Raw genomic sequence first — 25,551 nt, 5'->3', positions numbered from 1 at the left:
CTCTCAGTCTCTATGATTATCAGGGAGATATCTGTACACTGGCTGGTGTCTCAGTTGCTCTGCATCACGGACATATCTGCATACTAACTGGTGTCTCTCAGTCCCTCTCCCTCAGGGACATATCTGTACACTGACAGGTGTCTCTCAGTCCCTCTCCTCAGGGAGATATCTCCACACTGACTGATCTCTCAGTCCCTGTCCCTCAGGGACATATCTGAACACTAACTGTTGTCTCTCAGTCCCTCTCCCTCAGCGTGATAACTGTACACTGAGTGGTGCCCCTCCGTCCCACATACTCACGGTGATATTTGTACACTGACTGGTGTCTCTCTATTCCTTTCGCTCAAGGAGATATCTATAAACTGAATTGTGTCGCTCAGTCCCTCTCTTTCAGGGATATATCTGTGCACTGAATGGCACCTCTCAGTCCCTCTGTCTCAGGGTGATATCTGTACACTGACTGGTGTCTCTCAGACCCTCCCTCTGAGGAAGATATCTGTACACTCACTGGTGTCTTGCAGTCCCTCTCCCTCAGGGAGATATCTGTACACTGACTGGAGTCTCTCAGTATCTCCCTCTCAGAGACATATCTGTACACTGACTGGTGTCTCTCAGTCCCTCTGCCTCAGTGCCATATCTGTACACTAACAGGTGTTTCTCAGTCCCTCTCCTCAGGGAGATATCTGTACACAAACTGTTGTCTCTCAGTCCCTCTCCCTCAGATAAATAATTGTACACTGATTGGTGCCCCTCAGTCCCTCACTCTCAGGATGATATCAATATACTGACTTGTGTCTCTCAGTCCCTCTCTTTCCGGGACATATCTGTACACTGACTGGTATCTCTCATTCCTTCTCCCTCAGATACATATCTGTACACTGACTGGTGTCTCTCGGGCCCTCTACCTCACGGAGATATCGGTACACTGACCGTGCAATTCAGTCCCCTCTCCCTCAGGGAGATATCGGTAAACTGACTGGTGTCTCGATGTCCCCAATATCTCAATGACATATATGTACACTGACTCGTGTCTCTCAGTCGACTATCCCTCAGGGAGATATCTGTACACTGACTGTTGTCTCTCAGTCCCTCTCCCTCAACGAAATATCTGTACTCTGACTGATATCTCTCAGTCTCTCTATCTCTCAAAGAGATATATGTACTCTGACTAATGCCTCACAGTCTCTCTGTCTCTCAGGGAGATATCTGTACACTGGCCAGTGTGTCTCAGTCCCTCTCCCTCAGGTAGATATCTGCACACAGACTGGTGTCTCTCAGTACCTCCCTCTCAAGTTGATTTCTGTACACTGACTGGTGTTTCTCAATCCCTCGCCCTCAGGGTTATATCTGTACATTGACTGGTGTCTCTCAATACCACTCGTTCAGGGAGATATATGTACACTGATTGATGTCTCTCAATCTCTCTGAATCTGAGGGTGATATCTGTACACTGGCTGGTCTCTCAGTCCCTCTCCCTCAGGATCATAGTTGTACACTACCTGGTCGCTCTCAGTCCCTCTCCCTCAGGGACATATCTGTACATTGACAGGTGTCTCTCAGTTCCTATCCACAGGGAAATATCTGTACACTGACTGGTCTCTCAGTTCCTGTCGCTCAGGGACATATCTGTACACTGACTGTTGTCTCTAGGTCCCCCTACCTCAGCGAGATAAGTGGTGCCCCTCCGTCCCTCAATCTCATGGTGAAATCTGTACACTGACTGGTGTCTTCAATCCCTCTCCTTCAGGGGGTTATCTAGATACTGACATTTGTCTCTCAGTCCCTCTCCTTCAGTGTGATATCTGTACACTGACTGGTTTCTTGCAGTCACTGTCCCTCGGGGAAATATCTGTACACTGACTGGTGTCTCTCAGTCCCTCTCCCTCATGCAGATATCTGTACACTGACTGGTGTCTGTCCGTCCCTCTCCCTCAGCGACATATTTGTGTACTGACTGTTGTCTCTCAGTCGCTCTCCCTCAGTGAGATATCTGTACACACACTGGTCTCTCTCAGTATCTCCCTCTTCGTTTGATTTCTGTACACTGACTGGAGTTTCTCAGTCCCTCTCTCTTTGGGAGATATCGGTACACTGACTGATGTCTCTTAGTCTATATGACTCTCAGGTAGATATCTATATACTGACTGGTGTCTCGAAGTCCCCAATATCGCAATGACATATATGTACACTGACTGGTGTGTCTCAGTCCCTCTCCCTCAGTGCCATATCTGTACACTGACTGGTGTCTCTTAGTCCCTCTCCTCAGGGAGATATCTGTACACTGACTGGTCTCTCAGTCCCTCTCCCTCAGGCACATATATGTACACTGTCTGTTGTCTCTCAGTCCCTCTCCCTCAGAGAAATAATGGTACATTGAGTGGTGCTCCACAGTCCCTCACTCTCAGAGAGATATCTATACACTGACTTGTTTTTCTCAGTCCCTCTCTTTCCGGAACATATCTGTACACTGATGGTATCTCTCATTCCCTCTCCCTCAGGTACATATCCATACACTGACTTGTGTCTCTCAGTCCCTCCCTCTTAGGAAGATATCTGTACACTCGCTGGTGTCTCTCAGTCCCTCTCCCTCATGGCGATATCTGTACACTTACCGGTGTCATTCATTCCTCTCTCCCTCAGGGAGATATCTGTACACTGACTGGTGTCTGGAAGTCCCCAATATCTCAAAGACATATATGTATACTGACAGATATCTCTCAGTCTCTCTGTCTCTCAAAGAGATATTTGTACTCTGACTAATGCCTCTCAGTCACTCTGTCTCTCAGGGAGATATCTGTACAATGACCGGTGTGTCTCAGTCCCTCCCCCTCAGGTAGATATCTGCACACAGACTGGTGTCTCTCATTCCTCTCGCTCAGGGAGATATCTGTACACTGACTGATGTCTCTCATTTTCTCTCGCTAAGGGAGATATCTGTACACTGGCTCGTCTCTCAGTCCCTCTCCCTCAGGGACATATCTGTACACTGCCTGGTGTCTCTCAGTCCCTCTCCCACAGGGAGGTATCTGTACACTGACTGGTGTCTCTCAGTCCCTCTCCCTCATGCAGATATCTGTATACTGATTGGTGTCTCTCAGTCCCTCCCTCTCAGCAAGACATACGTACACTCACAAGTCTCTTGCAGTCCCTCTCCCTCAGGGAGATATCTGTACACTGACTGCTGTCTCTCAATCCCTCGCCCTCACGGAGATATCTGAATACTGACATGTTTCTCAAATTTCCCAATCTCTCAGGGACATATGTGAATACTGACTGGTGTCTTTGCGTCCCTCTCCCTCACGGACATATCTGTACACTGACTGGTGTGTCTCAGTCGTTCTCCTTCGGGGAGATATCTGTATACTGACTGGTCTCTCAGTCCCTTTCCCTCAGGGACATATCTGTACACAGACTGGTGTCTCTCAGTCCCTCTCCCTCAGGGAGCTAGCTGTATACAAACTGGAGTCTGTCATACCTCCATCTCAGGGTGACTTCTGTACACTGTATGGTGTCTCTCAGTCCCATGCCGTCAGATTGACATCTGTACACTGACTGGTGTCTCTCAGTCCCTCTCCCTCACGCAGATATCTGTAAAGTGACAGGTGTCATTCAGTCTCTTCTACCTCAGGGAGATAGCTTTACACTGACTGATGTCTCTCAGTCTCTCTGACTCTCAGGGAGATATCTGTATTCTGGTTGGTCTCTCAGTCCCTCTCCCTCAGGGACATATATGTACACTGACTGCTGCCTCTCATTCCCTCTCCCTCACGTACAGATATGTACACTGACAGGTGTCTCTCTGCCCCTCTCTTCAGGGAGATATCTGTACACTGACTCGTCTCTCAGTCCCTGCCCATCAGGGACATATCAGTGCACTGCCTGGGGTCTCTCAGTCCCTCCCTCTCAGGAAGATATCTGTACACTCACTGGTATCTTGCAGTCCCTCTCCCTCAGGGAGATACCTGTACACTGACTGCTCACTGTCATTCCCTCTCCCTCACGTACAGATCTGTACACTGACAGGTGTATCTCTGCCCCTCTCCTCAGGGAGGTATCTACACTGACTGGTCGCTCAGTCCCTCCCTCTCATGAAGATATATGTACACTCACTGGTATCTTGCAGTCCCTCTCCCTCAGGGAGATACCTGTACACTGACTGGTGTCTCTCAGTGCCTGTCCCTCACGAAGACATCTGTACACTGACAGGTATAATTCAGTCTCTTCTCCCTCAGGGAGATATCTGTACACTGACTGGTATCTCGAAGTTCCCAATTTCTCAGGGAGATATCTGTACACTGACTGGTGTCTCTCAGACCTTCTCCCTCAGGGAGATATCTGTATACTGACTGGCCTCTCAGTCCCTATCGCTCAGGGACATATCTGTACACTGATTGGTGTCTCTCAGTCCCTCACCCTCAGGGAGATATCTGTACAATGTCTGGTGACTCTCAGTCCCTCCCTCTCGGGGAGATATCTGTTCGCTGACTGGTGTCTTTCAGTGCATCGAGACCAACTAGGGGGGAGGCCATGTTAGACTGGGTGTTGTGTAATGAGAGAGGATTAATTAGCAATCTCATTGTGCGAGGCCCCTTGGGGAAGAGTGACCATAATATGGTGGAATTCTACATTAGGATGGAGAATGAAACAGTTAATTCAGAGACCATGGTCCAGAACTTAAAGAAGGGTAACTTTGAAGGTATGAGGCGTGAATTGGCTAGCATAGATTGGCGAATGATACTTAGGGGGTTGACTGTGCATGGGCAATGGCAGACATTTAGAGACCGCATGGATGAATTACAACAATTGTACATTCCTGTCTGGCGTAAAAATAAAAAAGGGAAGGTGGCTCAACCGTGGCTATGTAGGGAAATCAGGGATAGTATTAAAGCCAAGGAAGTGGCATACAAATTGGCCAGAAATAGTAGCGAACCTGGGGACTGGGAGAAATTCAGAACTCAGCAGAGGAGGACAAAGGGTTTGATTAGGGCAGGGAAAATGGAGTACGAGAAGAAGCTTGCAGGGAACATTAAGGCGGATTGCAAAAGTTTCTATAGATATGTAAAGAGAAAAACGTTAGTAAAGACAAACGGAGGTCCCCTGCAGTCAGTATCAGGGGAAGTCATAAAGGGGAACAAAGAAATGGCAGACCAATTGAGCAAGTACTTTGGTTCGGTATTCACTAAGGAGGATACAAACAACCTTCCGGATATAAAAGGAGTCAGAGGGACTCGAAAGGAGGAGGAACCGATGAATTCCTTATTAGTCGCGAAATTCTGTTGGGGAAATTGATGGGATTAAAGGCCGATAAATCCCCAGGGCCTGATGGACTGCATCCCAGAGTACGTAAGGAGCTGGCCTTGGAAATAGCGGATGCATTGACCATCATTTTCCAACATTCCATTGACTCTGGATCAGTTCCTATCGAGTGGAGGGTAGCCATTTTAAACCCCCTTGTTAAAACAGGAGGGAGAGAGAAAACAGGGAATTATAGACCAGTCAGCCTGACCTCAGTAGTGGGTAAAATGAAGGAATCAATTATTAAGGATGTCATAGCAGCGCATTTGGAAAATGGTGACATGATAGGTCCAAGGCAGCATGGATTTGTGAAAGGGAAATCATGTTTGACAAATCTTCTGGAATTTTTTTGAGGATGTTTCCAGTAGAGTGGACAAGGGAGATCCAGTTGATGTGATATATTTGGACTTTCAGAAGGCTTTCGAGAAGGCCCCACACAAGATATTAATGTGCAAAGTTAAAGCACATGGGATTGGGGGTAGTATGCTGACATGGATTGAGAACTGGTTGTCAGACAGGAAGTAAAGAGTAGGAGTAAATGGGTACTTTTCAGAATTGCAGGCAGTGACTAGTGGGGTACCGCAAGGTTCTGTGCTGTGGACCCAAGGTTTACACTGTACATTAATGATTTGGACGAGGGGATCAAATGTAGTATCTACAAATTTGCGGATGACACTAAGTTGGGTGGCAGTGTGAGCTGCGAGGAGGATGCTATGAGGCTGCAGAGTGACTTGGATAGGTTAGGTGAGTGGGCAAATGCATGGCAGATGAAGTATAATGTGGATAAATGTGAGGTTATCCACTTTGGTGGTAAAAACAGAGAGACAGACTATTATCTGAATGGTGACAGATTAGGAAAAAAGGAGGTGCAATGAGACCTGGGTGTCATGGTACATCAGTCATTGCCGGTTGGCATGCAGGTACAGCAGGTGGTTAAGGAAGGAAATGGCATGTTGGCCTTCATAGCGAGGGGATTTGGTTACAGGGGCAGTGAGGAGTTGCGACAGTTGGAGAAGGCCTTGGTGAGGCCACACCTGGAGTATTGTGTACAGTTTTGGTCTCCTAACCTGAGGAAGGACATTCTTGCTATTGAGGAAGTGGAGCAAAGGTTCACCAGACTGATTCCCGGGATGGCGGGACTGACCTATCCAGAAATACTGGATCAACTGGGCTTGTATTCACTGGAGTTCAGAAGAATGAGAGGGGACCTCATAGAAACGTTTAAAATTCTGATGCGTTCAGACACGTTAGATGCAGGAAGAATGTTCCCAATGTTGGGGAAGTCCAGAACCAGGGGTCACAGTCTCAGGATAAGGGGTAAACCATTTCGCACCGAGATGAGGAGAAACTTCTTCACCCAAAGAGTGGCGAACCTGTGGAATTTTCTACCACAGGGAGTTAGATGAAGTCCTTACTACTAGGGGGATCAAGGGGTATGGCAAGAAAGCAGGAATGGGCTACTAAAGTTGCCTGTTCAGCCATGAACTCATTGAATGGCGGTGCAGGTTAGAAGGGCGGAATGCCCTACTCCTGCACCTATTTTACTCTGTTTCTATCTATGTTTCTATCTCCCTCAGCGAAATATCTGGACACTAACTGGTGTCTCTCAGTTCCTCTCTATCAGCAAGATATCTGTCGACTGACTGGTGTCTCTCAATCCATCCTTCTCCGGGTGATATCTGTACACTGACTGGTGTCTCTCAGGCCCTCTCCCTCAGGGAGATATCTGGACACTGACTGGAGTCTCTCAGTCCCTACCTTTCAGGGACATCGCTGTACACTGACTTTTATCTCTCAGTCCCTCTCCCTCTGGGACATATCTGCAAACTTACTGATGTCTCTCATTCCCTCTCCCTCAGGCAAATATCTGTACACTGACTGGTGTCTCGAAGTCCTCAATCTCTCACGGGGATATATGAACACTGACTGGTGTCTCTCAGTCGTCGATCCCTCAGTGATATATCTGTACACCGACTGGTGTCTCTCAGTCGCTCTCCCTCAGTGATATGTCTGTACACCGACTGGTGTTTCTCAGTCCCTCTCCCTTATGGAGCTTTCTGTACTCCAACTGATGTCTCTCAGTCCCTCTGTCTCTCAGGGAGACATCTGTACAGTGACTGCTGTCTCTCAATCATTCTCCCTCAGGGAGATATCAGTATACTGAATGGTCTCTCAGTCCCTCTCCGTCAGTGACATACCTTTTCACTGACTGGTGCCTCTCAGTCCCTTCCCTCGGAGATATCAATGCACTGACTGGTGCCTCTCAGTCCCTCTCCCTCAGGGAGATATCTGTACACTGACTGGTGTCTCTCAGTCCCTCTCCCTCAGGGAGATATCTGTACACTGACTGGTGTCTCTCAGTCCCTCTCCCTCAGGGAGATATCTGTACACTGACTGGTGTCTCTCAGTCCCTCTCCCTCAGGGAGATATCTGTACACTGACTGGTGTCTCTCAGTCCCTCTCGCTCAGGACATATCTGTATGCAGAATGTTGTCTCTCAGACCCTATCACTCATAGAGATATCTATACACTGACTGGTGTCTCTCAGTGCCTCCCTCTCAGGGAGATATCTGCACACAGACGGGTGTTTCTCAGTCGCTCGCCCTCATGGGCATATCTGAACACTGACTGGTGTCTCTCAGTTCCTCTCCCTCAGGGTGATATCTGTAGACTGACTGGTGTCTCTCAATCCCTCCCTCTCAAGGAGATATCTGTGCACTGACTGGTGTTTCTCAATCCCACTCCCTCAGGGTGACATCTGTCCGCTGATGGTGTCTCGCAGACCCTCTCCCTCAGGACATATATGTACACTGAATGTTGTTTCTCAGTCCCTCTCCCTCATTGAGATATCTTTACACTGACTGGTGTATTTCAATACCTCGCTCTCAGGATGATATCTATGCACTGACTGGTGTCTCTCAGTATTCTCTCCCTCAGTGATATGTCTGTACAATGACTGGTGTCTCTCAGTCCCTCTCTCTCAGGGAGATATCTGTACTCTGACTGATGTTTCTCAGTCTCTCTCTCTCTCAGGGAGACATCTGTACAGTGACTGCTGTCTCTCAGTCATTCTCCCTCAGGGAGATATCTGTATACTGAATGGTCTCTCAGTCCCTCTCCGTCAGTGACATATAATTACACTGACTGGTGCCTCTCAGTCCCTCTCCCTCAGGGAGATATCTGTGCACTGACTGGTGTCTCTCAGTCCCACTCCCTCAGGGAGATATCTGTACATTGACTGGTGTCTCTAATTCCCTTCCCTCACAGGGAGATACCTGTAAACTGACTGGTGTCTCTCAATCCCTCTCTCTCAGGAAACTATCTGTACACTGACTGATGTCTTTCAGTCCTTCTCCCTCAGGGAGATATCTGTATACTGACTGTTCTCTCAGTCCCTCTCCCTCAGTGACATAGCTGTACACTGACTGGTGCCTCTCATTCCCTCTCCCTCAGGGAGATATCTGTACACTGACTGGTGTCTCTCAGTAGCCCCTCTCAGGATGATATCTGTACACTGACTGATGTCTCTCAGTCCCTCTCCCTCAGGGAGATCTCTGCACACTGACTGGTGTCTCAATTCCCCTCACTCACAGGGAGATATCTGTACACAGACCGGTGTCTCCTGGTCCCACTCCCTCAAGGATATTTCTGTGCACTGACTGGTGTGTCTCAGTCCCTCCCTCTCAGGGAGATATCTGTACACAGACTGGCGTCTCTCAGTCGCTCACCCACATGGGCATATCTGTACACTGACTAGTGTCTCTCAATTCCTCTCCCTCAGGGTAATATCTGTAGACTGACTGGTGTCTCTCAATCCCGTTCCCTCAGGGTGACATCTGTACGCTGATGGTGTCTAGCAGTCCCTCTCCCATGGTATATATCTGTACACTGACTGGTGTTTCTCAGTCACTATCCCTCAAGGAGATATCTTTACACTGTCTGGTGTCTTTCAATCCCTAGATCTCAGGATGATATCTGTATACTGACTCGTCTCTCAGTCCCACTCACTCAGGGAGATATCTGTACACTGATTGGTATCTCTCAATCTCTATCCCTAATGGAGATATCTGTGTACTGACTGATGTCTCTCAGTCTCTCTATCTCTCAGGGAGATATCTGAGCTCTGACTGGTGTCTCTCTTCCGTCTCCCTCAGGGTGATATCTGTATAATGACTGGTGTCTCTCAGTCCCTCTCCCTCAGGGTGATATCTGTACACTGACTGGTGCTTCTCAGTCGCACTCCCTCAGCGAGATATCTGTACACTGACTGGTGTCTCTCAGTCCCACTCTTTCTGGGACATATATCTACACTGACTTGTGTCTCTCAGTTCCTCTCCCTCAAGGTGATATCTGTAGACTGACTGATGTCTCTCAATCCCACTCCCTCAGGGTGACATCTGTACGCTGATTGTGTCTCGCAGTCCCTCTCCCTCAGGACATATCTTTACACTGACTGGTGTCTTTCAATCCCTCGCTCTCAGGATGATATCTGTGCACTGACTGGTGTCTCTCAGTCCTTCTCACTTTGGGAGGTATCTGTATACTGACTAGTCTCTCAGTTCCATTCACTCAGGGACATACCTGTACACTGACTGATGCTTCTCAGTCCCACTTCCTCAAGGAGATATCTGTACACTGACTGGTATCTCTCAATCTCTCTCCCTAATGGAGATATCTGTGTACTGACTGATGTCTCTCAGTCTCTCTGTCTCTCAGGGAGATATCTGAGCTCTGACTGATGTCTCTCTTCCGTCTCCCTCAGGGTGATATCTGTAAAATGACTGGTGTCTCTCAGTCCCTCTCCCTCAGGGACATAGCTGTACACTGACTTGTATCTCTCAGTCCATCCCTCTCAGGGTGATATCTGTAAACTGGCGCGAGTCTTTCAGTCCCTCCCTCACAGGAAGCTATCTAGACACTGACTGATGTCTTGCAGTCTCTCTCCGTCAAGGAGAGAGCTGTTAACTGACTGCTGTCTCTCAGTCCCTCCCTCTCAGGAAGATATCTGCACATTGGCTGGTCTCGCAGTGCTTGTCCATCAGGGACATATCTGTACACTGACTGGTGGCGCTCAGTCCCTCCCTCTCAGGGAGATATCGGTACACTGACTGGTTTCTCTCAGTCCCTCCCTCTCAGGTAGATATCAGTGAACTGACTGCTGTCTCTCAGTCGCTCAACTTCATGGACATATCTGTACACTGATGGGTATCTCTCAGTCCATCTCCCTCAGGGAGATATCTGGACACTGACTGGTGTCTCTCATTCCCTGTCTCTGAGGGTGATATCTGCACACTGACTGCTGTCTCTCAAATCCTCACTCTCATGGAGATATATGTACACTGACCTGTATCTCTCAGTCCCTCTCCCTAAGGGAGATATCTGTACACTGACTTTTGTCTCTTTGTCCCATTTCTGCAGGGAGATATCTGTACACTGACTGGTGTCTCTCAGTCCTTCCCTCTGAGGGAGATATCTGTACACTGACTGGTGTCTCTCAGTCCCTCTCTCTAAGGGAGATATCCTCAAACTGACTGGCGTCGCTCAGTCCCGCCCTCTCTGTGAGATATCTGTACATTCACTGGAGTCTCTCAGTCCCTCTCCCTCAGGGAGATATCTGTACACAGACCGGTGTCATTCAGTACCCTCTCCCGCAGCGAGATATCTGTACACTGACTGGTGTCCAGAAGTCCCCAATCTCCCAGGAAGATATCCGTACACTGACTGGTGCATCTCAGTCCACTCTCACTCAGGGAGATATCTGTACACCGACTGGTGTCTCTCAGTCCCTCTCCCTCAGGGAGATATCTTACTCTGACTGATATCTCCTGTCTCCCTGTCTCTCAGGGAGATATCTGTACATTGATTGGCATCTCTCAGTCCCTCCCTCTCAGGGAGATATCTATTCACTGACTTGTGTCTCTCAGTCCCTTTCCCTCATGGAGATATCTGTACACTGACTGTTGTCTCTCTGTCCCTCTCACTCAGAACACATCTGTACACTGACATGTGTCTCTCAGTGCCTCTGCCTCAGGGAGATAAATGTACACTTACTGGTGTCCCTCAGTCCCTGTCTCTCAGGTCATATCTGTGTACAGACTGGTGTCTCTCAGTTCCTCTCCCTCAGGACACATCTGTACACTGAAAGGTGTCACTCAGTCCCTCTCCCTCGGGGAGATATCTGTACACTGACTGGTGTCTCTTTGTCCCACACCTGCAGGGAGATATATGTACATTGATTGTAAACTCTCAGTCCTTCCCTCTCAGGGAGATATCTGCACACTGATTGGTGTCTCTCAGTACCTCTCTGTTAGGGTGATATCTGTACCCTGACTGGTGTCTCTCAGTCCCTCTCCCTAAGGGAGATATCTGCAAACCGACTGGCGTCGCTCAGTCCCGCATTCTCTGAGAGATATCGGTACACAGACTGCTGTTTCTCAGTCGCTCACCCAATGGGCATATCTGTACACTGACTGGTGTCTCTCAGTTCCTCTCCCTCAGGGAGATATCTGTACTCTGACTGATGTCTCCCGTCTCCCTGTCTCTCAGGGAGATATCTGTACACTGACTGGTCACACTGTCCCTCTCCCTCAGGGAGTTATCTGCACACTGACTGGTGCTTCTCTATCCGTCTCCCTCAGGGAGATATCTGCACACTGATTGGTGTCTCTCAATCCCTCTCCCTCAGGGAGATATCTGTACACTGACTGGCTACTCTCAGCCCCTCCCTCTCAGGGAGATATCTTTTCACTGACTTGTGTCTCTCAGTCCCTCTCACTCAGGACACATCTGTACACTGATATGTGTCTCTCAGTGCCTCTCCCTCAGGGAGCTAAATGTACACTTACTAGTGTCCCTCAGTCCCTCTCTCCCAGCGACATATCTGTACACTGCCTGGTGTCTCACAATCCATCCCTCTCAGTTTGATATCTGTACACTGACTGGTGTCTCTCATTACCTCCCTCTCAGGGTGATATCTGTACACTGACTGGTGTCTTTCAGTCACTCTCCCTCAGGGAGATATCTGCACAATGACTGATGTCTCCTAGTCCCTCTCCATCAGGGAGATGTCTATAAACTGATTGGTGTCTGACAGTACATCCATCTCAGGGTGATATCTGTGCACTGGCTGGTGTCTCCCAGTCCCTCTCCCTCAGAGAGATATCTGCACACTGACTGGTGTCTCTCAGTTCCTCCCTCTCAGGGAGATATCTGTACACAGACTGTTGTTTCACATTCGCTCACCTTCATGGGCATATCTGTACACTGACTGGTGTCTCTCAGTTCCTCTCCCTCAGGGTGATATTTGTCGACTGACTGATGTCTCTCAATCCCACTCCCTCAGGGTGACATCTGTACGCTGATGGTGTCTCGCAGTCCCTCTCCCTCAGGACATATCTGTACACTGACTGGTGTTTCTCAGTCCATCTCCCTCATGGAGATATCTTTACACTGACTGGTTTCTTTCAATCCCTCACTCTCAGGATGATATCTGTGCACTGACTGGTGTCTCTCAGTCCTTCTCACTCTGGGAGGTATCTGCATACTGACTGGTCTCTCTGTCCACCTCCCTCAGTGACATAGCTGTACACTGATTGGTGCCTCTCATTCCCTCTCCCTCAGGGACATATCTGTACACTGACTGGTGTCTCTTAGTAGCCCCCTCTCAGGGATATATCTGTACACTGATTGGCATCTCTCAGTCCCTCCCTCTCAGGGAGATATCTATTCACTGACTTGTGTCTCTCAGTCCCTCCCTCTCAGGGAGATATCTATTCATTGACTTGTGTCTCTCAGTCCCTCTCCCTCATGGAGATATCTGTACACTGACTGGTGTCTCTTAGTCCATCTCCCTCATGGAGATATCTGTACACTGACTGGTGTCTCTTAGCTCCTCTCCCACATGGAGATATCTGTACACTGACTGTTGTCTCTCTGTCCTTCTCACTCAGAACACATCTGTACACTGACATGTGTCTCTCAGTGCCTCTGCCTCAGGGAGATAAATGTACACTTACTGGTGTCCCTCGGTCCCTGACTCTCAGGACATATCTGTATACAGACTGGTGTATCTCAGTCCCTCTCCCTCAGGACACATCTGTACACTGAAAGGTGTCACTCAGTCCCTCTCCCTCAGGGAGATATCTGTACACTGACTTGTGTCACTTTGTCCCACTCCTGCAGGGAGATATATGTACACTGACTGTAATCTCTCAGTCCTTCCCTCTCAGGGAGATATCGGCACACTGATTGGTGTCTCTCAGTACCTCTCTGTTAGGGTGATATCTCTACCCTGACGGGTGTCTCTCAGTCCCTCTCCCAAAGGGAGATATCTGCAAACTGACTGGCGTCGCTCAGTCCCGCATTCTCTGAGAGATATCTGTACACAGACTGCTGTTTCTCAGTCGCTCACCCACATGGGCATATCTGTACACTGACTGGTGTCTCTCCGTTCCTCTCCCTCAGGAAGAAATCTGTACTCTGACTAGTGTCTCCTGTCTCCCTGTCTCTCACGGAGATATCTGTACACTGACTGGTCACACTGACCCTCTCCCTCAGGGAGTTATCTGCACACTGACTGGTGCTTCTCTATCCGTTTCCCTCAGGGAGATATCTGCACACTGATTGGTGTCTCTCAATCCCTCTTCCTCAGGGAGATATGTGTACACTGATTGGCTACTCTCAGCCCCTCCCTCTCAGGGAGATATCTTTTCACTGACCTGTGTCTCTCAGTCCCTCTCACTCAGGACACATCTGTACACTGATATGTGTCTCTCAGTGCCTCTCCCTCAGGGAGATAAATGTACACTTACTGGTGTCCCTCAGTCCCTCTCTCCCAGCGACATATATGTACACTGCCTGGTGTCTCACAGTCCATCCCTCTCAGTTTGATATCTATACACTGACTGGTGTCTCTCATTACCTCCCTCTCAGGGTGATATCTGTACACTGACTGGTGTCTTTCATTCCCTCTCACTCAGGGAGATATCTGTACACTGAATGGCGTCTCACAGTCCCTCCCTCTCAGGGAGTTATCTGTTCACTGACTGGTGTCTCTCAGTCACTCTCACTCAGGGAGATATCTGCACAATGACTGATGTCTCCTAGTCCCTCTCCATCAGGGAGATATCTATAAACTGATTGGTGTCTGACAGTACATCCATCTCAGGGTGATACCTGTGCACTGGCTGGTGTCTCCCAGTCCCTCTCCCTCAGAGAGATATCTGCACACTGATTGGTGTCTCTCAGTAGCCCCCTCTCAGGGAGATATCAGTACACTGATTGGTGTCTCTCAGTCCCTCTCTTTCTGGGACATATATCTACACTGACTGGTGTCTATCAGTCCCTCTCTCTCAGGGAGATATCTGTACACAGACTGGTGTCTCTCAGTCGCTCACCCTCATGGGCATATCTGTACACTGACTGGTGTCTCTCATTTCTTCTTCCTCAGCGTGATATCTGTAGACTGACTGGTGTCTCTCAATCCCTCCATCTCAAGGAGATATCTGAACACTGACTGGTGTCTCTCAATCCCACTCCCTCAGGGTGACATCTGTACGCTGATGGTGTCTCGCATTCCCTCTCCCTCGGAACATATCTGTACACTGACTGGTGTTTCTCAGTCACCCTCCCTCATGGAGATATCTTTACACTGACGCGTGTCTTTCAATACCTCGCTCTCAGGATGATATTTGTATCCTGACTGCTCTCTCAGTCCCACTCACAAAGGGACATACTTGTGCACTGACTGGTGCTTCTCAGTCCCACTTCCTCAAGGAGATAACTGTACACTGACTTGTGTCTCTGTGTCCCTCGCCCTCAGGGTAATGTCTGTACACTCACTGGTATCTCTCAATCTCTCTCTCGAATGCAGATATCTGTATACTGACTGATGTCTCTCAGTCTCTCTGTCTCTCAGTGCGATATCTGTGCTCTGACTGGTGTCTCTCATCCGTCTCCCTCACGGTGATATCTGTACACTGACTGGTATCTCTGAGTTCCACTCTTTCAGGGACATATCTGTACACTGATTGGTGTCTCTCAGTCCCTCTCCCTCAGGGACATATCTGTACACTGACTTGTATCTCTCAGTCCATCCCTCTCAGGGTGATATCTGTACACTGAATCTAGTCTCTCAGTTCCTCCCTCACAGGAAGCTGTCTGGACACTCACTGATGTCTTGCAGTCTCTCTCCGTCAGGGAGAGAGCTGTTATCTGACTGCTTTCTCTCAGTCCCTCTCCCTCTGGGATATATCTGTACACTGACTGGTGTCGCGAAGTCCCCCATCTCTCAGGCAGATATCTGTACACTGACTGGTGTCTCTCAGTCCACTCTCCCTCAGGGTGATCTCTGTACACTGACTGGTAACTCAGTCCCTCTCCCCCAGGGACATATCTGCACACTGAATGGTGTCTCTCAGTCCTTCAACTCAGGGAGATATCTGTACACTGACTGGAGTTTCTCAGTCCCTCTCCCTCAGGAAGCTATCTGTACACTGACTGATATCTCTCAGTCCATCTCCCTCAGGGATATAGCTGTACACTGACGGATGTCTCTCAGTCCCTCCCTCTCAGGAAGATATCTGTACACTGACTCGTTTCTCTCAGTCCCTCCCGCTCAGGGAGATATCAGTAAACTGACTGTTGTCTCTCAGTCGCTCAACCTCATGGACATATCTGTGCACTGACGGGTATCTCTCAGTTCATCTACCTCAGGGAGATATCTGGACACTGACTGGTGTCTCTCATTCTCTGTCTCTGAGGATGATATCTGTACACTGACTGCTGTCTCTCAAATCCTCACTCTCATGGAGATATCTGTACACTGACAGTTGTCTCTCAGTCCCCCTCCCTCAGGACACATCTGTACACTGAATGGTGTCACTCAGTCCCTCTCACTCAGGGAGATATCTGTACACTGACTGTTGTCTCTTTGTCCCACTCCTGCAGGGAGATATCTGTACACTGACTGGAGTCTCACAGTCCTTCCCTCTCATGGCGATATCTGTATACTTTTTGGTGTCTCTCAGTCCCTCTCTTTCTGGGACATGTATCTACGCTGACTTGTGTCTCTCAGTCCCTCTCCCTCAGGGAGATACCTGCAAACTGACTGGCGTCGCTCAGTCCCACTCCCTCGGGGAGATAGCTGTACTCTGACTGTTGTCTCCCCTCGCCCTGTCTCTCAGGGAGATATCTGTACACTGACTGGTCACACGGTCCCTCTCCCTCAGGGAGATATCTGCACACTGACTGGTGCCGCTCTATCCGTCTCCCTCAGTGTGATATCTGTACATTGACTGGCGTCTCTCAGTCACTCTCCCCCAGGAAGATATCTGTACACTGACTGCCATCTCTCAATCCCTCCCTCTCAGGGAGATATCTTTTTACTGCCTTATGTCTCTCAGTCCCTCTCACTCAGGACACATCTGCACACTGACATGTATCTCTCAGTGCCTCTCCCTCAGGGAGTTAAATGTACACTTACTGGTGTCCCTCCGTCCCTCTCTCTCAGGACATATCTGTATACAGACTGGTATCTCTCAGTCCCTCTCACCCAGCGACATATCTGTACACTGACTGGTGTTTCTCAGTACTTCCCTCTCAGGGTTATATCTGTACACTGATTTGTGTCTCTCTGTCCCTCTCCCTCTGGTAGATATCTGCACACTGACTGGTGTCTCTCAGTCCCTCTCCCTCAGGGAGATATCTGTACACTGACTGGTGTCTCTCAGTCCCTCTCCCTCAGGGAGATATCTGTACACTGACTTGCGTCTCTCAGTCCCTCCCTCTCATGGAGATATCTGTTCATTGAATTTTGTCTCTCAGTCCGTTTCCCTCAGGGAGATATCTGTACACTGACTGGTGTCTCTCAATCCCTCTCACTCAGGGAGACATCTGTATACTGAATCGAGTCTCTCATCTGCTCCCTCTCAGGGAGCTATCGGTGCACTGACTGGTGTCTGCCAGTCTCTCTCCCGAAGGGAGATATCTGTACACTGACTGATGTCTCTCATTCTCTCTGTCTCTCAGGTAGACATCTGTGCACTGACTGGTCTCACAGTCCATTTCCCTCAGGGACAGATCTGTGCACTGACTGGTGTCTCTCAGTCCTCTCCCTCTGGGAGGTATCTGTATACTGACTGTCACTCAGTCCCACTCACTCAGGGACATATCTGAACACTGACTGGTGCTTCTCAGTCCCACTCCATCAGGGTGATATCTGTACACTTACTGGTGTCTCTCAGTCCCTCCCTCTCAGGGAGATATCTGTACACTGACTTGTATCTCTCAGTCCCTCCATCTCAGGAATATATCTGCACACACACTGATGTCTTGCAGTTCCTCTCCTTCAGGGAGATAGCTGTACACTGATTACCGTCTCTCAGTCCCTCTCCCTCAGGGATATATCTGTATCCTGACTGGTGTCTTGAAGTCCCTAATCTCTCAGGACGTAATCTGTACACGGACTGGTGTCTCTCAGTCCACTCTCCCTCAGGGAGATATCTGTACACCGACTGGTGTCTCTCAGTTCCTCTCCCTCATGGAGATATCTGCACTCTGATTGATGTCTCTCAGTCTCTCTATTTCTCACGGTAATATCTGTGCAATGACTGGTGTGTCTCATCCCTGTCTCTCAGGTGTCATATCTGTACACTGGTATATCTCAGTCCCTCTCCCCCAGCGATATATCTGTACACTGACTGGTGTCTCTCAGTCCCTCCCTCTCAGGGTGATATCTGTACACTGACTGGTGTCTCTCAGTTCCTCTCCCTCAGGGAGATATCTGTACACTGACTGGTGTCTCTCAGTTCCTCTCCCTCAGGGAGATATCTGTACACTGACTGGTGTCTCTCAGTCTCTCTCCCTCAGGGAGATATCTGTACACCGACTGGCGTCTCTCAGTCCCTACCTCTCAGGGAGATATCTGTTCACTGACTGGTGTCTCTCAGTCCCTCTCCCTCAGGGAGATATCTGTACACTGACTGGTGTCTCTATGTCCCTCTCCCTCAGGGTGATATCTGTACACTGACTGGCGTCTCTCAGTCCCTCCCTCTCAGGGAGATATCTGTTCACTGACTGGTGTCTCTCAGCCCACTCTCCCTCAAGGAGATATCTGTACACTGACTGGCATCTCTCAGTCTCTCCCTCTCAGGGAGATATCTGTACACTCACTGATGTCTTGCAGTCCCTCTCCTTCAGGAAGATAGCTGCACACTGATTACTGTCTCTCAGTCCCTCTCCCTTGAGGGATGTATCTGTACACTGACTGGTGTCTCTCAGTCCCTCTCCCTCAGGGAGATATCTGTACACTGACTGGCATCTCTCAGTCTCTCCCTCTCAGGGAGATATCTGTACACTGACAGGTGTCTGTCAGTTCCTCTCCCTCAGGGGAGATATCTGCACTCTGATTGATGTGTCTCAGTCTCTCTATTTCTCATTTTGATATCTGTACAATGACTGGTGTCTCTCAGTCCCTCTCCCTCAGGGAGATATCGGTACACTGACCGGTGTATCTCAGTCCCTGTCTCTCAGGTGTCATAGCTGTACACTGACTGGTATATCTCAATCCCTCTCCGCCAGCGATATATCTGTACACTGACTGGTGTCTCTCAGTCCCTCCCTCTCAGGTTGATATCTGTACACTGACTGGTATCTCTCAGTATACTCTACCTCAGGGAGATATCTGTACACTGACTGGTGTCTCTCAGTATTGCGTCTCAGGATGATATCTGTGCACTGACTGCTGTCTGTCAGTCCCTCTCCCTCAGGGAGACATCTGTACACTGACTGGTGTCTCTCAGTCCCTCCCTCTCAGGTTGATATCTGTACACTGACTGGTGTCTCTCAGTATACTCTACCTCAGGGAGATATCTGTACACTGACTGGTGTCTCTCAGTATTGCGTCTCAGGATGATATCTGTGCACTGACTGCTGTCTGTCAGTCCCTCTCCCTCAGGGAGACATCTGTACACTGACTGGTGTCTCTCAGTTGCTCCCTCTCAGGGAGATATCTGTGCACAGACTGATGTCTCTAAGTCTCTCAGTATCTCAGGGTGATATCTGTGCTCTGACTGGTCTCTCAGTCCATTCTCCTCAGGGATATATATGTACACTGACTGGTGTCTCTTAATCTTTCTCCCTCTTGGAGATATATTTATGCTGACTGGTCTCTCAGTCCCTGTTAGCGCGAATGTTTCCCTGCTAGAATCACTCGACACTCTAGGTCGGTTCCAACGCCAAAACGGCTTTTATTACGCAGGTGGGGATGGAGCCTCTGGTCCAACTCCAGGCACTCTACTCTCCAACGAACAAAGAAATTCGTCGATATTGCTATGTTTTGCAATCGTTCATTACAATTACTCAGCCCACTTCGGCTGGACACAATCCAGTCATAACGATTATAGATTACATATAGGTTTCTTTAATCCAATAGAATTGCACTGAAACCTCAGGGGCTGTATGATCGGTTTTTTCAGCTCGGGCTGATTAATGACCTCGTTCTGTGCAGTGGGCCCCCCCTTATCTCTGTTCCTCGGGGCTTTGCTGTGCGAAGTCCTTGATTGAGGACATTCCACATTAGATACTATAATGGTCCGTTAAAGTTATCTTGTCTCAAATTGGATGATCCAAGTCATTCCCGGAAGTGGGCCTCACTCGGTCATTGCTCGGTCAGCCTCAGTCAATAGTTCATTGCTTGACTAACTGAGTTCCCATCATGCTTGGGCAGGCATTTTATATGTGGCCACTTTAAACCTATATGGGTGTAGATATATTTAGCAGGTGCCTAATGCCTAGTGTTTTGATATGTTCAGCAGGTGCCTAATGCCTACAACAGTCCCTCTCCCTCAGGGACATATCTGCACACTGACTTGTATCTCTCAGTCCCTCCCTCTCAGGGTGATATCTGTACACTGACTGGTGTCTCTCAGTCCCTCCCACTCAGGAAGATATCTGTACACTCACTGATGTCTTGCAGCCCCTCTCCTTCAGCGAGATAGATGTACACTGACTGATGTCTCTCAGTCCCTATCCCTCAGCGATATATCTGAATACTGACTGGTGTCTCTAAGTCCCTCCCTCTCAGGTTGATATCAGTAAACTGACTGGTGTCTCTCAGTCGCTCTCCCTCATGGACATATCTATACCTTGATTGGTGTCTCTCAGTTCCTCTCGCTCAGGGATAGATATGTACACTGGCGGGTATCTCTCAGTCCATCTCCCTCAACGAGATATCTGTACACTGACTGTTGTCTCTCAGTCCCTCGCTCTCAGGACACATTTGAACACTGAATGTTGTCTCTCAGACCCTCACCCCCAGGGAGATATCTGTACACTGACTGTTGTCCCTCAATATCTCCCTCTCAAGGTGATCTCTGTGCACTGACTGATGTCTCTCAGTCCATCCGCATCAGCAGATATCTGTGCACTGACTGGCGTCTCTCAGTCGCTTTCTTTTAGGGAGGTATCTGTCCACTAACTCGTGTCGTTCAGTCCACTCTCCCTCAGGGAGATATCTGTCGTCTGACTGATGTCTCTCATTCTCTCTGTCTCTCAGGCAGATATCTGTACACTGACTGGTCACCCAGTCACTCTTCCCCAGGGAAATATCTGTACACTGAATGGTGTCTCTCATTCCCTCTCTCTCAGGGACATATCTGTACACTGACTGGTGTCTCTCAGTCCCTTTTCCCCAACGATATATCTGTCCACTGACTGGTGTCTCTCAGTCCCTCCCTCTCAGGGTGATATCTGTACATTGACTGGTGTATCTCAGTCCCCTCTTCCTCAGGGAGATATCTGTAAACTTACTGGTGTCTCTCAGTTCCTCTCCCTCAGGCAGATATCTGTACACACACTGGTGTCGCTCAGTCCCTCTCCCTCAGGAAGATATCTGTACCCTGACTAATATCTCTCAGTCTCTCTGACTCTCAGGGAGATATCTGTACACTGGCTGGTCTCGCAGTGCCTGTCCCTCAGGGAGATATCTGTTCACTAACTGGTGTCTCTCAGTCGCTCATCCTCAGCGACATATCTGCACACTGACTGGTGTCTCTCAGTCGCTCTCCCTCAGGGAGATATCTGTCCTCTGACTGATGTATCTCTGTCTCTCTGTCTCTCAGGGAGATATCTGTAAACTGACTGGTCAATCAGTCCTTCTCCCCCAGGCAATATCTGTACACTGACTGGTGTATCTCAGTCCCTCCCTCTCAGGTTGATATCTGTACACAGACTGATGTCTCTCAGTCCACTCTCCCTCAGGGAGATATCTGTACAAAGACTGGTGTCGCTCAGTCCCTCTCCCTCAGGGAGATATATATATGTCCTCTGACTGATGTCTCTCTGTCTCACTGTCTCTCAGGGGGATATCTGTACACTGACTGGTGTCTCTTCATCCCTCTCACTCATGGAGAAATCTGTACACTGACTGGTGTCTCTCAGTCCCTCCCACTCAGGCAGATATCTGTACACAGACCGGTGTCATTCAGTACCCTCTCCCGCAGCGATATATCTGTATACTGACTGGTGTCTAGAAGTCCCCATTCTCTCAGGAAGATATCTGTACACTGACTGGTGTATCTCAGTTCACTCTCACTCCGGGAGATATCTGTACACTGGCTGGTCTCGCAGTGCCTGTCCCTCAGGGAGATATCTGTGCACTGACTGGTCTCTCAGTCAATGTCCCTCAGCGAGATATCTATACACTGACTGGTCTCTCAGTCGGTCTCCTCAGGAATATATCTGTACACTGACTGGTCTCTCAGTCCCTGTCACTTGCGGATATATCTGTACACTGACTGGTGTCTCTCAATCCCTCCCTCTCAGGGAGATATCAGTAAACTGACTGGTGTTTCTCAGTCGCTCTCCATCATGGTCATATCTGTACATTGACTGGTGTCTCTCAGTTCCTCTCGCTCAGGGATAGATATGTACACTGAAGGGTATCTCTCAGTCCATCTCCCTCAGGGATATATCTGTACACTGACTGGTGCCTCTCAGTCCCACTCCCACAGGGACATATCTGTACACTGACTGGTGTCTCTCAGTCCCTCCCCATCAGGAAGATATCTGTACACTCACTGGTGTCTCTCAGTCCCTCTCCCTCCGGCAATTTTCTGTACACTGACTGGTGACTCTCAGTGCACTCTCCCTCAGGGAGATATCTGTTCACTGACTGGTGTCTCTCAGTTCCTCTCCCTCAGGAAGATATCTGTACACTGTCGATATCTCTCAGTCTCTATGTTTCTCAGGGAGATATCTGTACACTGGTTGGTCTCGCAGTGCCTATCCCTCAGGGACATATCTGTAACTTACTGTTGTATCTCAGTCCCTCTCGCTCTGGAAACATCTGTACACTGGTGTCTCTCAGTGCCTCCCCCTCAGGCAGATATCTGTACATATACTGGTGTCTCTCAGTCCCTCCCCCTCAGGGAGATACCTGTATACTGGACTGATGACTCTCAGTTTCTCTGACTCTCAGGGAGATATCTTTAAACAGACTGGTCTCTCTGTCCCTCTCATTCAGGGATATATCTGTACACTGACTGGTGTCTCTCAGTCCCTCTACATCAGAGAGAAAGCTGTACACTGACTGGTGTCTCTTTGTCCCTCCCTTTCAGGAAGATATATGTAAACTCACTGGATGCTCTCAGTCCCTCTTCCTCAGGGAGATATCTGTGCACTGACTGGTGTCTCAATCCCTGACCCTCATGTTGACAATTGTTCACAGACTGGTGTCATTCAGTCCTTCTAACTCAGGGTGATATCAGTAAACTGACTGTTGTCTCTCAGTCACTCTCCCTCAGGAAGATATCTGTACACTGACTGATATCTCTCAGTCTCTATGTTTCTCAGGGAGATATCTTTACACTGGCTGGTCTCACAGTGCCTGTCCCTCAGGGACATATCTGTACACTGATTTGTGTCTCTCAGTCCCTCTCCCTCAGGGACATATCTGTACACTGACTGTTGTCTCTCAGTCCCTCTCCCCCAGAGACATATCTGTACACTGACTGGTGTTTCTTTGTACCTCCCTGCAGGGTGATATCTGTACACTGACTGGTTTCTCTCAGTCCTTCCCTCTCAGGGAGATATCTGTTCACTGACTGATGTCTCTTCGTCCATCTCCATCATGGAGATATCTACACACTGAATGTTGTCTCTCGGTCCCTCTCACTCAGGGAAACATCTGTACACTGAATCGAGTCTCTCATATGCTCCCTCTCAGGGAGATATCTGTGCACTGACTGGTGTCTGTCAGTCCCTCTCCCTCTGGGAGGTATCTGTACACTGACTGATGTCTCTTCGTCCATCTCCAGCAGGGAGATATCTACACACTGAATGGTGCTTCTCAGTCCCACTCCCTCAGGGAGATATCTGTACACTCACTGGTGTCTCTCAGTCCCTCCCTCTCACGGATATATCTGTACAGTGACTGGTGCCTCTCAGTCCCTCCCTCTCAGCGAGATATCTGTACACTGACTTGTATCTCTCAGTCCCTCCCTCTCGGGAAGATATCTGTACACTCACTGCTGTCTTGCAGCCCCTCTCCTTCAGGGAGATAGCTGTACACTGATTGCTGACTCTCATTCCCTCTCTCTCAGAGATATATCTGTATACAGACTGATGTCTCGAAGTATCTAATCTCTCAGGACGATATCTGTACACTGACTCGTGTCTCACATTCCACTCTCCCTCAGGGAGATATCTGTACACCGATCGGTGTCTCTCAGTTCCTCTCCCTCAGGGAGATATCTGCACTCTGACTGATGTCTCTCAGTATCTCTATTTCTCACGGTGATATCTGTACACTGACTGGTGTCTCTCAGTTCCTCTCCCTCTGGAAGATATCTGTACACTGGTGATATCTCTCAGTCTCTATGTTTCTCATGTAGATTTCTGTACACTGGCTGGTCTCGCAGTGCCTATCCCTCAGGGACATATCTGTACACTGATTGGCGCCTCACAGACCCTCTCCCTCAGGGACATATCTGTAACTAACTGTTGCATCTCAGTCCTTCTCCCTCAGGACACATCTGTACACTGACTGGTGTCTCTCAGTGCCTCCCCCTCAGAGATATATGTACATATACTGCTGTCCCTCAGTCCCTCTCTCCCAGGACATATCTGTACACCGACTGGTGTCTCACAATCCCTCTCTCCCAGAGACATATCTGTACACTGACTGGTGTTTCTTTGTACCTCCCTGCAGGGTGATATCTGTACACTGACTGGTTTCTCTCAGTCCTTCCCTCTCAGGGAGATATCTGTTCACTGACTGATGTCTCTTCGTCCATCTCCATCAGGGAGATATCTACACACTGAATGTTGTCTCTCTGTCCCTCTCACTCAGGGAAACATCTGTACACTGAATCGAGTCTCTCATATGCTCTCTCTCAGGGAGATATCTGTGCACTGACTGGTGTATGTCAGTCCCTCTCTCTCTGGGAGGTATCTGTACACTGACTGATGTCTCTTCGTCCATCTCCAGCAGGGAGATATCTACACACTGAATGGTGCTTCTCAGTCCCACTCCCTCAGGGAGATATCTGTACACTCACTGGTGTCTCTCAGTCCCTCCCTCTCACGGATATATCTGTGCAGTGACTGGTGCCTCTCAGTCCCTCCCTCTCAGGGAGATATCTGTACACTGACTTGTATCTCTCAGTCCCTCCCTCTCGGGAAGATATCTGTACACTCACTGATGTCTTGCAGCCCCTCTCCTTCAGGGAGATAGCTGTACACTGATTGCTGACTCTCATTCCCTCTCTCTCAGAGATATATCTGTATACAGACTGATGTCTCGAAGTATCTAATCTCTCAGGACGATATCTGTACACTGACTCGTGTCTCACATTCCACTCTCCCTCAGGGAGATATCTGTACACCGACTGGTGTCTCTCAGTTCCTCTCCCTCAAGGAGATATCTGCACTCTGACTGATGTCTCTCAGTATCTCTATTTCTCACGGTGATATCTGTACACTGACTGGTGTCTCTCAGTTCCTCTCCCTCTGGAAGATATCTGTACACTGGTGATATCTCTCAGTCTCTATGTTTCTCATGGAGATATCTGTACACTGGCTGGTCTCGCAGTGCCTATCCCTCAGGGACATATCTGTACACTGATTGGCGCCTCACAGACCCTCTCCCTCAGGGACATATCTGTAACTAAATGTTGCATCTCAGTCCTTCTCCCTCAGGACACATCTGTACACTGACTGGTGTCTCTCAGTGCCTCCCCCTCAGAGATATATGTACAT

The sequence above is a fragment of the Pristiophorus japonicus genome, unplaced genomic scaffold, assembly GCF_044704955.1.
Source record: "Pristiophorus japonicus isolate sPriJap1 unplaced genomic scaffold, sPriJap1.hap1 HAP1_SCAFFOLD_263, whole genome shotgun sequence".
Classification (NCBI taxonomy): Eukaryota; Metazoa; Chordata; class Chondrichthyes; family Pristiophoridae; genus Pristiophorus; species Pristiophorus japonicus.
Note: the sequence above shows the minus strand (reverse complement) of the source record.